At 49.6% G+C, this 15,378-nt stretch overlaps 1 protein-coding gene across 3 annotated transcripts in view; it reads left to right on the forward strand.

Moving 5' to 3' along the window:
* PTPN5 (protein tyrosine phosphatase non-receptor type 5) overlaps positions 1–15,378 on the forward strand; it is a 58,543-nt gene that overhangs the window by 1,929 nt on the left and 41,236 nt on the right. For 2 of the 3 annotated variants that reach the window (XM_061406229.1, XM_061406228.1), the window contains exon 2: positions 12,952–13,102. The gene's annotated coding sequence lies outside the window, so the exon portion shown is untranslated. Of the gene's footprint in view, positions 1–3,208; positions 3,300–12,951; positions 13,103–15,378 lie in introns of those variants that run through there. The other variant, XM_061406230.1, reaches the window with a different exon arrangement.

The raw sequence follows: 15,378 nt of genomic DNA on the forward strand, positions 1-15,378 counted from the left end.
TAGACTTCATAATGAGCGGTGGCCCCTGAGTTGCAATTGCAATGCGACGTCTCTCACCCTCAGAGTGAAGAGACCTGGGGTCTCCTTCCTGGCTGGACAATTTCAGTGAATGCTTATAACCTCTCTGGGTCTCAATTTCTCCATCCGAAAAATAAGATCATTGGATTGGAGATTTTCAGGATAGCTTTCAGGTCTAAATTGTTAGTGTGGTGGGGGGAGGGAGGAAGCACTTATTTATATAACTGCTGTGGGCCTGGTTTTCCTCTTCTATTACTCTATGATGAGATCATTTATGTAGGGTACTTAGCACAGTGCCTGGGGCATAGAAAAAACTCGGAATAGGTAGCTATTAATACCATTTAGGTCCTGGCCTTATGGATATACCCTCCACTTCTTCTCTTCTTAAAGATTGCTCAAGGACATGAGATTTTAGATCCTGAAAGGCCCTGTCTCTCAAAAAATCCCTCCTCCACTGATCTATTCCTGGACTTAGGGCTCAGCCAGCCTAGGACATCCATGAAGCTTCCTAGGAGAAGTCGCACTTTTGTTTATCAGTTATTTCACGCCTAAGGGTGATTGAATTTGATCATTTATATACAGTCAAAGTTTTTCTTACAGGCTGTCACTTACATATTTGATCTTATGATATCAGTAGTGTTATTATTCCCACTTTATAGATGGGGAAGTTAAAACTCAGAGCTTAACCTGAACCCTTTCTTCTGCGTCACTTTGCCTATCCTTTCCTGAAACCTGTCCTGAAAGAGACAGCTGACTCCTTGGACAAAGTTGAGAAGGACGGCTTTATTCTCCTGGAAGATGAGAAGTGGCTTCTTGGAGAAGCTCAGTAGCATTGGAGCTGGGTCTGCATGATTTGTATGGTGGAAGGAAGGAGGAAAATATTACAAATAGTGAAAACAGCAAGAGCAGAGAGCTGGTGGTAGGGGCTTCTAGGACAAGTGTAGAAACTGGAAAGTGGTTCATTCCCACTGGAGCAAAAAGGATAAAAGAGGAGCTGTGAGAAGGAAGACTGGGTAGGAGCGTGGAGGCAGTGGCTGGGGCAGGAGTGTCAAGCCAAGGGCTCGGCCTTTAGTTTTTGAGTAGGGGAGAGACGTGATCAGACATGGCCATTAGGAAACTCACTCTGGCCGCACAGAACAGATTGGAGGAGAGAGCCTGCTGGCAGGGAGCTCAGGTAGGAAACAATGACAGTCCTACAGGTAAGAGATCAGGAGGGTCTGGGCGGGGCGGGGAGCAGGGGAGGCTTGTAAGAATGAGGAGAAAGAGGATTTGATGCAGAGGCCGCAGTGTCACCAGAATCAGCGGTGGACTGGATATGGGAGGAGAGAAGAGAGGAATGAGAAATGATGGCAAGGCTTGGAACCTGAGTGGCCGAGCATCCATTCACAGACAGAGTCCAACAGGAAGGGGAGGGGGAGGCCCGGGAGTGGGGGGCCACGATCTGACCGGGCACCAGAACAACTCCTGCGAAGCTGACTCACTGAGCACCCCAAACTGTCCAAAACCCGTTGCTTCATTCATTATTCACATAGAAACATCTGTTGCGCGAGGTTGTTCTAGACTCTGTAGAGATGCATTGCTAAAAAAGATGAACTACCTCTACCAAGGGAGACAGAAAACATAAGCAAAGTATAACATTTCAAGAGGTGAGCAATACTCTGGAGACAGATAAAACCCAGTGAGGGGTGACTGGGGGGAAGAGATTTACCCTTAAATAGAATCGTCTTCCAGGAAATGATATTTGAAAGTCCTGAATGGAGTGAGGAGGAAACCTTGGGGAAGAGGATTCTAGGAAGAGGAGACCACAAGTGCAAAGGCCCCTGGGTAAGAATAGCTTGGTGTTTTCAGGGAACAGCAAGTGTGGCTATAAAACATAGGCCAAGAGGGAGGGTGGGAAGGAGAAATGGAGGAGAGAGGGGCAGGCCCAGATCACACAGGCCTGAGTAATAAGAAATCACGTGATGTTAGTGGGTCCAAGAGAATTAAAGTCCCATTCTCCATGCGTGTTCATGCCCAGAGAACCAAGCCCGACACTCAGCAGTGGCTCATTAAATAGCTGTCTAACAAGCAGGAAACCACCATTTATGTATGCAGCCTTTTGGTGGTGGTGGTGTTCAGTTGCTCAGTTGTGTCCGAATCTTTGCGACCTCATAGACTGCAGCACTCCAGGCTCCTCTGTCCTCCACTATCTCCCCGAGTTTGCTCAAATTCATGTCCATTGAGTTGATGATGCTGTCTAACCTTCTCTTTCTCTTAAAGCCTCATATCTTGGACTAAATAAAGGTATTGTAGCATAGTAAGGTAAGGGCATAGTAAGCTGTGTATGGTCAAAATGATAAAGCTCAGATGATCTGAATATCTGTGATATCATTCACGTTTGAAAGTTTGAGTCATGTCTGCATGTTCAGCGTGACTGTTGACTAAGATGAAATAGTCAAACATACCTGAAATGCTTGTAATACAGTTAAAATGGTAACCTTTTATGGTCTTCCCTCATCCCCTTTCCAGTGCAAATATACAGCCTTTTGGTTTCGTTTCAGATTTTCCCTTATGCAACTCATGCCCTCAGCCATTTCCCTTATAGAGATTTTAAATTAACTCACCTGCAGCACAAAGGCCCATATTGTCAGGACGAGGAATTATCATCTTCTTCAATAAATTGACAGATTTCAAAGAAAGCAGAGAGGGCGGTGGGGAGAGAGAAACTATTTATAGAAGTATAAATTCTTCAAGCACCTAATTAATTGTTTAAATGGATCTACAAGTAGGAATGGAAAAACTCCAGAAGATGGCTAATCGTTTAAAGCTTTTTGTCTGCATTAAGTTGAACACAGGATATGTGTGAACATTTCAAAATACATGGCACCTTTTACCGAAAATTTAACCCACAAACCAGGAAAGAATGTTCTTACCAGGGAGGGTCATCATAGCTCTCCATGTGTGTATATCTGTTCAGTCCAAAGCTTACTTGTAGTTACGTGAGCTGGGTCAAAGTCCTTCCCCTCTCCCATACTGTTTCCCGTCTCTGGGCGGTAAGGCTTGGGTTTCTGGGGCCCTTGAGGACTCAGCACAGTGGTCTGTGATGTCTGCAGGCCCACACTGTCATCTTCCCAGAGGACAGTGACCAGTGTCGCAGCATCGGGGTGTGGCTCCCTGTGACACTCAGATGATGTGATATACAGGAGGCAGACAGGTGGTCCTGCCACAGAGGAGATTGATGCTTCCACCAAGCAGACAGAACCAGATACTAGGCCGGACCTTCTGAGGGGGCAAGTTGACAGGTAAACTAAATCTGAGAAGCACAGACTGTCTCTAGGTGCCCTGGTCCAAATTCCATCTGATTTCTGCATGTCTTGTCACTTCTAGGAACTGGAAACTCAAGTCAGCTGAAGAAAAAAACACTTAACCCTTTTAATTTTTGCACAATACCATCACCAAAAAGCTTTTCCTTACCATCAACAGTGGCATTGTGGAAAATAAGGTCTTTCACCATTCTTTAATGTTACCTCCATCTTTTTAGCATCTGGTGAGATATAGGATGAGTACCTTGGCCAGCAATGTCTGGCAAAGCTCCAGAAATCCCAGACTCTTAGAAGAAAGCTTTTCCCACTCAACCGTGGCTGCTGCTGCTGCTAAGTCGATTCAGTCATGTCCGACTCTGTGCCCACCAGGCTCCCCCATCCCTGGGATTCTCCAGGCAAGAACACTGGAGTGGGTTGCCATTTCCTTCTCCAATGCTTAAAAGTGAAAAGTGAAAGTGAAGTCACTCAGTTGTGTCTGACTCTTAGTAACCCCATGGACTGTAGCCTACCAGGCTCCTCCGTCCGTGGCGTTCTCCAGGCAAGAGCACTGGAGTGGGGTGCCATTGCCTTCTCCGCTCAACTGTGGCACTTAGAATCAAAGCCATCTTCCTTCCTGTGTCCCCCCTTGACACAGTCTAGACTTAAGTTTCTATAGCTGGGGTGCAGCACGTTGAGTTGGGAAGGGATCCCCTCAAGCTAGACACAGGGGATCCACAATTTGTAAGCGAGCAGTGTCTTAGTAAGAATTCCTGACTTTGGCCTAATGAAGGGCATCAACTGTTCTTGACTATATCTGGTTACTGTGATGGCAGCATACAGACCTTCATGTGATGAGATGATTGGTTGAGAGACCTAGAGAGATATACTGTATCAAGCTTTATCATGTCTTTCTTAAGAGTGGAGATGTTCCTTTTCTCCCCCCAATTCTCTGGAAGCCACTCAGGAGGGATTCATTCAGTGGACTTCAGTGGTGGGCAGCATGTGGCTGTCTGGAGTGGACCCAAAGATTTCATCATCTGCCTAGGAGAGTGGTCCAGTCTTTAAAAAAATAAGTTATACCATAAAAATAACAGAACCACACTGTAGAATTAAATGTAAGATGAACCACGATTTTATCTGTCCCATTCTGTTTCTTCTATGGATCTGTATCTTTTAATAGTTGAAATCAGTCCACGTCTAGTTTTGTACCCAGCACTTTTTACTTAACGTTTTCTCATAACTTTTGTGTTCATGCATGACCTTCTTCCATCCTCAGTGGTTTTACCATACTTTACTTAGCCATTTCTTATTTGGAGAACATACGCAGTAGTGAACATCTTTACAAACACAGCTCTTCCATCTCAGATTCTCAAGGCTTCTGATATAACCATCCCCAAGAGGGTGGACAGGACGGGACTGCTGGGGAGGGGGGAAGAGGAGCACGCGATTAAAGAACGTGTCGATGCAGGTTGATTTCATGGATGCTGATGACATGGCCCTGGATCCTGAGGTGGAAAGAAAACAGTGGATACCAGAGCTGGAGCCAAGGAAAGGCTGGACAGGGAGACTACGGGCCAGGAGGCCAGAGTCACAGGCCTTGAGGGTGTGATAGAGGGGTGTCAGATTTCAGATGGAGTCCCTCCAGCGGTTTGATGATTTGGTTTGGGGTGCCTTTTTTAAATTAGGAAGCAATACATAAAATGTACTACTGTAACCATTCTAAGTATATAGTTTAGTAGCATTAAATGCATTCATATTGTAGTACAGCCATTGTCACCATCTATCCATAGAACTCTTCACATCGCAAAACTGAACCTCTGTACCCATTAAACAATGACTCCTCATTCCCCCACCCCAGTCTCTGATAACCTCTTTCTACTTCCACATGTTCTAGGTACCGTCTATAAGTGGGATCATATGCCATTCGTCCTTTCATGGCTAGCTTATTTCACTTGGCATATTTTCAGTGTTCACCCAGGTTGTACCCTGTGCCAGAATTTCCTTCCTTTTTAAGACTGAATAATAGTCCATGGTATGTATGTGCCACATTTGTTCAGCCATTCATCTGTTGATGGACACCGGGGTTGCTTCTACCTTTAGGATATTGTGAATAATGCTGTTATGCACTTTGACATACAGGTACCTACTTGAGCCCGTGCTTCCCATTATTTGGGGTCCAGGCCTAGAAGTGGAATTGCTAGATCAAATGATACGTCTATATTTAACTTTTTGAGGAACCACAGGGTGGTTTTTATTAAGGATTTTTGGGTACTCATTGAAAAAGACCACTAAATGAAGTTTTAGGAGTGGAGGGTCCAGGAAGAAACCATTAATTTTTCTAAGTAAATGTTGTGTAGGTTTCTCCATGGCGTTGGAGGGAAGAGAGAAAAGGGAACAGAATACAAATGAATCCACCCTCCATTTCTGAGGAATTATGGTGATTTAGAGGCATCGTGGGTGGAAAAAGAGAGCTCTCAGGAGAGATCTTTCGGAATTGGGATTCATTCACACATGCAGGTATTTACTGCGCCAGGAAATCAACCTGCTGTGGGGACCCTGCCCACAGGAGCTTGTGTGTGTCTGTTGGGGTCACCAGTGAGTATCCGGACAACAATGGTCTGTACAGATGCCCACTCTGGTAGTCATAAGTACTAACGTTTCTGAGTGCTTACTACGTTATCTCACTGATCTTTTATCACAGTTCATTGCAGGAAAGTTTTTATTGTTCTCAGTGTATTGATAAAGACTCAGAGAGTTTAAGTAACTTGCCAGAAACACACAGCAAGTAAGTGGCAGAGCAGGAATTCACACCTAGGTATGTAACTGTGCCCTGGTGATGAGCTGAGGGTTCTGGGGACCCAGGACAGACACCTGCTTAGTGTGGAGGTCAGAGAAGGCTTCCTGAAGGAAGGGGTCAGGTGAGCATTTTGGTGGGAGCTGGCTGTGTTCTTCTGTGGCTCATGATTTCAGAACATGGTTTTTGGTAGGAGCAGTGGCAGCATCCAGCCCTGCTTCCTGTGCCTCTGGTCACCCAGGGTGCCCCCAACTCCCACCTGCTCCTGCTCCACTGAGACTACGTTTCAGAGGAAGACACTCAGAGTCAGCATCCCCGGTGCTTATCGAGGCAGGGAGGCCAGCGTGGGGCCTGTCCTTTTCCCTCTGACATTTGCTGCCTCTGACTCCCTTAGCTGCTCTCCTTCCAACCCCTTCTGGGATGCCTTAGAGGGACAACCCAGGGTGCCTCCCAGGTCTGGGCAGCATTGGGCCAGTGGGCTGGAGTTGGCCAAATACAAGGCCCAGGAGTGGCAGTGGAAGTCACATATCCACCTCTGTGTCACTTCACACCCAAGATACCTGGACCTGTGGGCTCCCATCACCTCAAAGCCCTGCCTTCCCAGAACCCAGAAGTAGCCAGTTCTCTCTGCTCTTTGAACCTCTTGTAGCTCCCTGAGGCCTACAGCAGTGTTTCTAACAAGGACTCTGCTGGTCTGTAGGTGGGGAGTTCTTTATTATGACAGCATCCCTGGCCACTCCCCTGAATATTCCCCAGGAGCACCCTTCAGTCATCATGACAACTGAGAATGCTCACACACATTTGAAGGTCGGTTTTATGAGCAGGAAGATGTACATTCAGCATTGCATTCAGCAAGTTTTGATGACTATATGAAGTGGAATAACCATCACCAGGATTGAGATGTGGGACGTTTCCATCACCTCTCAGAGTTCCTTCTTTCTCCGTCAGTCAGTACCCGCCCTCAGAGGGAACCGTCCTTGCCATTTCTGTCACTGAAGATGACTTTTGTCTGTTCTTGATCTTGGTATAAATGAACTCAGGTAGCGTGTGGTCTTTGTGTCATAAGTAGTTTTTGAAATCCATCTGTATTGTTACACCCCCACTCTCCCTGACACGCAGATCTGTAAATGCCAACTAGAATGGCAGTCCTCGCCTTTATCCTCCCGAGGGAAAGTGGGCTGTGAGTTACAGCCCACTTTGGGGGGGCTGTGAAAGTGGGAAAGTGAGTTACAGTCTGTGTGTGTTCGCAGGATGCACGAAGCCCTCAGCCGTGGGAAATGAGGCCCCCTCCTGCCCACTGTCCAGTCACACTGAGGGGCCCTGTCCCAGCTCGCCTTGCCCTTTCACTTCTGGCCTCCGCTGCTGCAGTGTTCTCTGCCTGGAATACCCTCTGCGCAGTCTGGTGAGCTCTCCGGGTCCTTTGGTCCTTGGGATGCTCAGACATCAATTCCCTGTGCAGCTTCCTGGATTTTCCCGCTGTGCCCTCCCAGGCACCCATGTCCCACAGCCTCCATTGACATTTAGCACCTATTCCACTCTGCTCACAGGACTGCAAGCTGGTTGAGGGCAGGACTGGGGTTTAGTCATCTGTATATCCTCGTGGGTCCAGCACACAGAGCCTGATAGTAAAGAAACATTTAAGATTATAGCAGATGCTGTCTCAAGATTACTTCGAGGCAAATTGGGTCTAAAACAGCTGTGCAAAATATATCCCCAAACCACCCTCTGAAATTGATCAAAGAAAGGTGATGGAAAAAAGAGTGTAATCTCTGACCACAAATGGTAAATGTAGCATTAAACTCAACTACAATGAGGCAGAGACCTCAGCCCTTGCCTAGAGGATCTGGATTCATGGGAAATCCATGGGCATTAATAAGTGCAAAGTAATACAGCTCAGGGAGTCAAGGGGATGGGCAAAAGAGTAGAGCCAATCAAGGAAGGCTGCCTGGAGGAGGTGAGTTCCAAAGGTTTTTCAAAGAGAGGAGTCTGTTGAGCCACAGTTACATAATCAAGGGTAATCTATAGAAAGCCTTAAAGCATGAGCCAAGGCAGCCTGGATCATGGCCTGATCTGTCTTCTTGTGACTCTGGTCCTAAGTCTCACATAGGTCCCCTTCCCTCACCTTTCACTCCTTTTCATTCACTTCTTCCTTCCCTCTTTTCTCCTATTTAATCTCCTTCGCATCTCCTTTACAAACTTGAATGTGCAGAAGGAGCTGGATGTACATTGCTTGGCCTTCCATCCCGTCCTCGGTGTACTGGACTCCCCATCTTAGAAGAGACAGAAGGAGACCCATCCCCTGTCCCTCCTACCCCCAGCTTGGGCAGCTCACAACAGTCAAGGTTCTGGGCAAGAGAGCCAGGGAGTGGCCCAGGCTGGAGTGTGGTCCATTGCCAGGTGCCGAGTTACAGATCAAAACACTAGGGAAAGAATTCAGCTGAAAGAGACATCAGTGTGCGCTGGATTCCCTGGGGAGGTTTCCCAGAGGCGGCGTGAGCTTCGGCAGGCCCTGGCCACAGCTCAGGGGAGAGGAGCAGAGGGGCCTGTCCAGGACGGAGGACCAGGGAGACACGGGCTGAGAAGCAACAGTGAGGGTGGCTGGGGGCTGGGGCAGTGTTCATGATGGAAGAGGATCTGGGGAGCCCCATGAAGTTGGGTTTTCAGCTCTTTATACCCCACCTTCCTCTGGGCCCTGTGTCTGACCCAGGGGACCCCGAAACCACCAAGGGCTCTCCAAAGGGGAGAGAGCAGTTCTACCAGAGAGGCCCCGTTCATCCTCAAGGTAGCATCTTCAGCATTGCTCTCCTTAGCTCCAGGACACCTGGCAGAGCCTAAGGACAAAGGAAACAGAGCTTTGCAGCTGATGGCACCACCTGGTATGGAGGGCAGGAGCGGCTTGGAGGGCCCTGGGAGAGACAGCTTTGAAGCAGGTCAGCGTGGTGACAGGGAGGCTGTCAGCCCCCGTGGCCTCGTCCTTTCTCTGCCTCAGTCACTTCCACCATCTTTACCATAAGCTTGTGACCGGCAGCTCCTATTGCTTCCGCAGCCCAGAGGAAGAAACCGAGGCTCAAAGAAGCTAGGACACAGGTCCAGGACCCCGTGGGGATAAGGTGGCAGAGCACAGCGTTTCAGCCAGGTCTCTCGGCCTCCGAATCCATCCTTTTTGCAGAGGACCGTGGCTGCCTTAAGGTGTGTGACCTCAGAACATCCAGTCTGCTGTGTTTTGAGGGATTCTCCCAGCGACTGAAGGCTTGGTCACAGCCCTCCCCCGGCCCCTGGTCTCTAGGCCCTTTTCAGCCTTGAATTCTGGCTTCTTTTTTCCTCTTTCCTATTCCATTCAACTTCCTGGCTCATACAGTGTCCTCTCTCCTAGCAAAGCTGCCTCAGACCCAGCTCACGTTTCCAAACAGTTTCCATCTTGTGTCCCCCCCCAGGCTCTGACTGGGTCTCAGTTTTGCCTGATTCTTTTACCAAACCCTGAAGTGCCAGCATCTTCCCAACCTGAGCACAGAAGGGCTACCTGAGAGGCTGAGGGTGGGGGCCCTGATGGAGGACTAGACTCCACAGTGAGGTGTGGCAGGAGCCAGAGTTCTCCCTAGCCGCAGGTGGGAACAGACCTAGCTCTGTACCCCAGCCCCCTCCTTTCCAAGTGTGTACGAGCCCTATGAGAGGTGGTTCTGTGGGTGATGGAGAGCGGAGCAGATGCCAGACAGGATCTTCATGGACAATCCAGAGCAACGCACAGGTGGCCCTGGCATTCAGGCCCAAGGTTGGCATCAGGGACATCTAGGGCTAAAACCAGAGGCAGGTAGAGATCAGAAGCCCAGAATCATTTGCGATCAGGGTGTGTGTGTCACCAGCACTGGCTAGGTCAGGATTCTAGTTCCGTTTGGAGAGGGCAGAGCTGCAAGAGTGGACAAGGCCTCAGTCCTAGAAGGAAGATGACCGAGACAGAGATTGTGCCTGCCAGGGCATCAGGCGGAAGGCCAGGCGCTGGGATGGGGCCAGTGTCAGAGCCGGATGAGCAAGAGTGAGACTGAGTGTTGTGGAAATAATAGTTAACGCTTAAATGAGCCTCCTTGGTAGCTCAGTGGTAGAGAACCTGCCTGCTAATGCAGGAGGTGCGGGTTTGCTCCCTGGGTCAGGAAGATCCTCTGGAGAAGGAAATGACAACCCACTCTAATATTCTTGCGTGGGAAATCCCATGGACAGAGGAGCCTGGCAGGCTGCAGTCCATGCGGTCGCAAAAGGGTTGGACACGACTTAGTGACTAAACAGTAACAAGAGCATTTATGTAGTGCATTCTGTGCTACTGGTCCGTTTTGCAGATGAGAAAACTGAGGCACCAAGCGTTTGAGTCAAACTTCTGATCTCTTCCAAGACTGGCAGCATGGCCCCTCACATTCATAGTTTGACATCAGCCATGGTGGGAGCATTTACACCAGGGAAATTGGCAAATGCCACAAATTATAGCTTTTAAAATTTTTATTTTTTTTCTGAGAACCAGTTTGTTAGCATACCACTAAGCTCAGAGGGTAAAGAATCCACCTGCAATGCAGGAGATCTGGGTTTGATCCCTGGGTTGGGAAGATTCCCATGGAGAAGGGAACAGCTACCCTCTCTAGTATTCTTGCCTAGAGAAACCCATGGACAGAGGAGCCTGGCGGGCTACAGTCCATGGGGTCACAAAGAGTAGGACACGACTGAGCGACTTTCACTTCACTTCAGGCTCATTCCAGAGCCTCCATGAACCTCACCTGTGGGTGAGAAGGCTTGTATTAACGGAAAAGCAGGCAACACCTGCCACACTAGATGATGAGAGCCTTTTCAAGAGCTTACTGGACCCTGTCTAAGCATTTTACATGCATCTTATGTAAAAACTTCACGTAAGGATCAGCATTCATTCAGTCTCCCTGAGACCCTCTGAAGTGTAGACACTGCTTTCCCTATTTCACAGATCAGGAGACTGAGCTACGGAGAAGTCAAGCATCTTATCTAAGATCAGGCAGTCAGTGAGGCAGCACTGACTCAGACTTGGCCGCCCAATCCCAAAGCCTGTGCTTTGTGGCGTTTTTGATGAGCCATTTATACACACTCAAACCCTAGCCCTATTTTCATTTATTTTTCTCAAGAATAGATCTTGAGTATCTTCCTGGTGCCAGACAGAGTATTAAGTGAGGAAATAGGAACGTCCACATCAGAGCCCATGCACCTGGTGGCTTCAATAAAGCCTGGGTCTGGGGTGGAGGCAAACTGAGTTTGAAGCCTGCTTCTGTTTGAACCATCTGGATGACCTTGAGCAAGTGACTCAGTCTCTCCATGTCCTCATCTCCACATGTGTAGGAGGGGCTGACAACTGTGTTTAGCTCACAAGGCTGTGGTGAGAGATGAGTGATGTAATACATGTACAGTATTGGCACGGTATCCAGCACTCCCTAAGCACTCGGTAAAAGGAAGCTGCCGTGATTACAGTCCACAGGTTTGTGTTTGGGTCGCTCCGTGTGAGGTGCGGATACAGGGCATCAGGAGATAACCACCAAGGGACTTCCCTGGTGGTCTAGTGGTTAAGATTCCTCCACTGGGTTCAGTCTCTGGTCCGAGAACTAAGATCCTGCATGCCATGTGGCATGGCCAAGAAAAATAAAATAATTTAAAAATAATCAGTTATTTCTAAGGAAGTCAGGGAGAGTACTGCTGAGGCCACATTTGAACAGGGTCTTGAAAGGGTCTTAAAGTGTTTTTTCAAGCAGAGAAGGGAAATGGGTGCTTTTCCCTGAAGGGCAAAGTGCATTCCAAGACATCCTGAGTAGAAGCGAGCATCTAACAGAAAGGAAACATAAAAACACTCCCCTCCCAAGAGATGTGATCACGCCTTCACATTTGTAACTGTCTGTTTCCTCCTTGTAAATTAAACTGTATACCTTGGGTGGAGAAAGAGGGGGCCGAAGTGGGGCGTTTTCAGAATCTTGGAGAGCAGAGGATTAAACCAGATGACCTTTCAGCCCTGAAATCCCACTCTTCGATTGAACATCTTCTGGTCTCCTGTCCACCACACAGATACACCTGTCCGCAGTAGATACTGACCCACACAGGGGAGCTGGGCCTGTGTCAGTCACTGACTGGGGTGGGAAAGCTCCCCTTTCCCCACCCTCTACCCGCGACTCCCGCTCCCCCCCACCCCCACCCATGGACCGAAGCCTGTTTCCCTGCCGCTGGGAGCGCCCTCTGCTGGTTCCCTGCTCCACCAGCGCTGCCTCATCAAACCTTGATACCTAACCCTAACCCCAAGTCAAAACTTGAGACCTTAAGCAAAGACCCTTAAATGTCATTAAATTCATGTTTTTTTTTTTTTAATTTTCATTTGTGGATGCTGTGACTCGGACTGGAGGAAATGACTGGCCTAGGGTCACACGCTGGACTAGAGCCCAGGGCTGCTGTGCCCTTGGCCATGGAGCACATGTGTTCCTCCAGTCATGGAGCACGGCTGCTACCATCACGCACACTCTCCACTCCAGCCAGTCTCCCAAGGCGGGCTCTCTGGGCTGCTGCTCCAGGTGGAGCAACCTGAGGCCAGGGTCCAGGGCAGGGCTTCCTTCTGTTCCTGGGGAGGACGTACGAGGTAATGGCTCTGCAGCTGTGAACTCCTTCGGATCCCTGGGGACAGGAGTCTCCCCCTCCGGCTCCTTCACTAAGTCACCTGCTGTGTGAATCAAGCTGAGTCACTTCACCACCTGAGCCTCAGTTTCTTCATCTGTAAAATGGGCGTGCTGCCCCCAAAGACCTAGGTGAGGATTGTTTCAAAGAACATGTGCAAGGTAACTGCTGTTTCATTCACATTCACTCTCTTCCTATTTTCAGAGTGTTGTTTTCAACGAAGACCAAAAGCCAGAAGAGAAGAGAGCTGAGGACTATGGGCAGCAAGAGGCAGACCTGTTACTACTAGCTGTGTGCCCTTGGGCAGGTCACTGGACTTCTCTGAATCTCCATTTCCTCATCTAGAAACTACAAGGTAATGATTGTATGTTCCTCCTAGGGCCATTGTGAAGATTAAGGTCTGCCTTACGTCTCTGGAAAGAAGGGGAGGGAGGAGGAGAACACAAACGAAGAACATGACAAATGAGCACTCAGAAGATGTCCCCGTCCACACTCCCTTCCCGTGCCCCTGTCAGACTGAATTTCTTTCCAGTCGTTTGAGTGTGCCCCGCTTCCTCTCAACTCCAGGCCCCTTCACGGGCCTCCCTTCGGCCTGGAACACCCCAGCTGCTGCTCTGTCACTCCACAAGGCCTGACCTCTCCTTCATGTCCCGTCACTGGTTCCTTCCTGCGAACCTACCCCAACTCTCCTGCCAGTCTCGGGGCCTCACCGGCAGCCCCCACACCTGGCACTTCTCCCATCAAACAGGCCACCTGTGTTCCCTTGCCTTTTGCTTCCCTGTACTCCCCCTCTGTGCTCTGAGAGCCTGCACTTTGCTGTATCCCCAGGGCCTCAGGGTGTTTGGTAAGCACTAGTGTTTGGTCATGGAGAAGGCAATGGCACCCCACTCCAGCACTCTTGCCTGGAAAATCACATGGACAGAGGAGCTTGGTAGGCTGCAGTCCATGGGGTCACTAGGAGTCAGACCCGACTGAGCAACTTCACTTTCACTTTTCACTTTCATCATTGGAGAAGGAAATGGCAACCCACTCCAGTGTTCTTGCCTGGAGAGTCCCAGGGACGGGGGAGCCTGGTGGGCTGCCGTCTATGGGGTCGCACAGAGTTGGATACAACTGAAGCGGCTTAGCAGCAGCAGCAGTGTTTGGTCATCACTAGTCAAGCGCATGAGTGTTCCAGACCCTGAATCAGACTCACGTGAAAGATGGAAAACTCTTTCCATCTTGCCCAGCCCCCACCCCTTTGCTGCCTGGGCCTCTCCAGCACCCCTTCGTCTCCCCTTCCCTTGGCTGTCTGCCACGCCCACGCTGCTATCTCCCACGAGCAGAGCAAGGTGGAGAAGGCGTCATCATTCATCAGGGCACGTCCCAAGCAGAGGACTCACAGACCCTGTGTTTGGGATCCAGAGCGCTCTGAGTTTGCAGTCTGCTCAGACGTGGGGACAGATGGCTGGACAGTGGACAGCTGGGCAGGGAGGGTAGGCAGCTTGGCAGGATGGAAATAGCAGTGAACTAAGCATTGGAAGTCCTGGGCTCGCCTATCTGTTCCACGAGTTTGCTGCACGCATCGGTCTGAGCACTGTGGGTGCCAGCAACAGAAACTGACAGACTTACGCAGGAAAGCTGCTTGTCAGAAGGCTTTGGGGTGTGACACAGGATGACAGGTAACTGACCTCTGGTCTTGGGCCGTCCCTGCGGCAAGGGACCGGCAGAGCACCTGGGGAAGAGAGAGGCAACTCCCGAAAGGGAATCGGGATTTTTAAGTGCCTGAAAACAGTTGTTCACACCTTTTGTGACCTGAGGCAAGTACTGAATCTCTCTTGCCTTGGTTTCTCTTTGGGGATATCCTAAAGCCAGCCTCTCTCCTCCATTCACATCTCGTGTGCTTTGTCCAGAGAAAACTTTCTGCCCTGGTCCCAGATGATATCTCTCCCCATCCAGACATTAGGGGATGGTGATGAGGAGGTGAATGAACACCTATGTGCTTCCCTGCCACCGCCCTGGGAAGGAAGGCGAGGTCGCTCCACCTGTCCACTCTAAAGCACGTGGCTCATTTGCAGGAGGCGGTCAGCCTGGTTCTCCATGAAGCAAGCATGTCCTCTGCCCCTGCACACTGAAGTGCTGATGAGAACCTGGGTGGCATTCTGGGTCCCTTTCTGGCCATGATATGGCCATCTTCTCCAGGTTGGGAAGCTCCTGGCCAGGTTCTGCCCACCCAGAACCCTCAAAACCACTACCCCTAAGACCCTGCCACTGCCCTCCATCTGACCTTTAATGTGTACATCAACAGGCTTGGGCCCTGAACACCTGGAATGCAGGGGTGGCTGATGGGGTGAATGTGCTCTCAAGTCACTGCTCGGGGAGGCAGGTGCACAAACAGCTAACTACAGCAGCAGAATAAAGTCAGAGGCAGAGAGGAGTAAGAGCCAGTGTGGGGTGGGAGTGGAGATGGGAGAGCTTAATTCTTCCCTGGAGATCAGGCGGTGCTTCATGAAAGAGGTGATGGGGAGAATTAGTAAAATTTGACAGGAGGGGGAAAAGAAACATCAGGCTAAGGTAACAGCATGAACAGAGGCCTGGAAGTCGGAGTGGACAGGTTTGGTCCTGAGGACATGGCCGTGTAGTGGGATTCAA

This window comes from Bos javanicus, chromosome 29, assembly GCF_032452875.1.
Source record: "Bos javanicus breed banteng chromosome 29, ARS-OSU_banteng_1.0, whole genome shotgun sequence".
Taxonomy (NCBI): domain Eukaryota; kingdom Metazoa; phylum Chordata; class Mammalia; order Artiodactyla; family Bovidae; genus Bos; species Bos javanicus.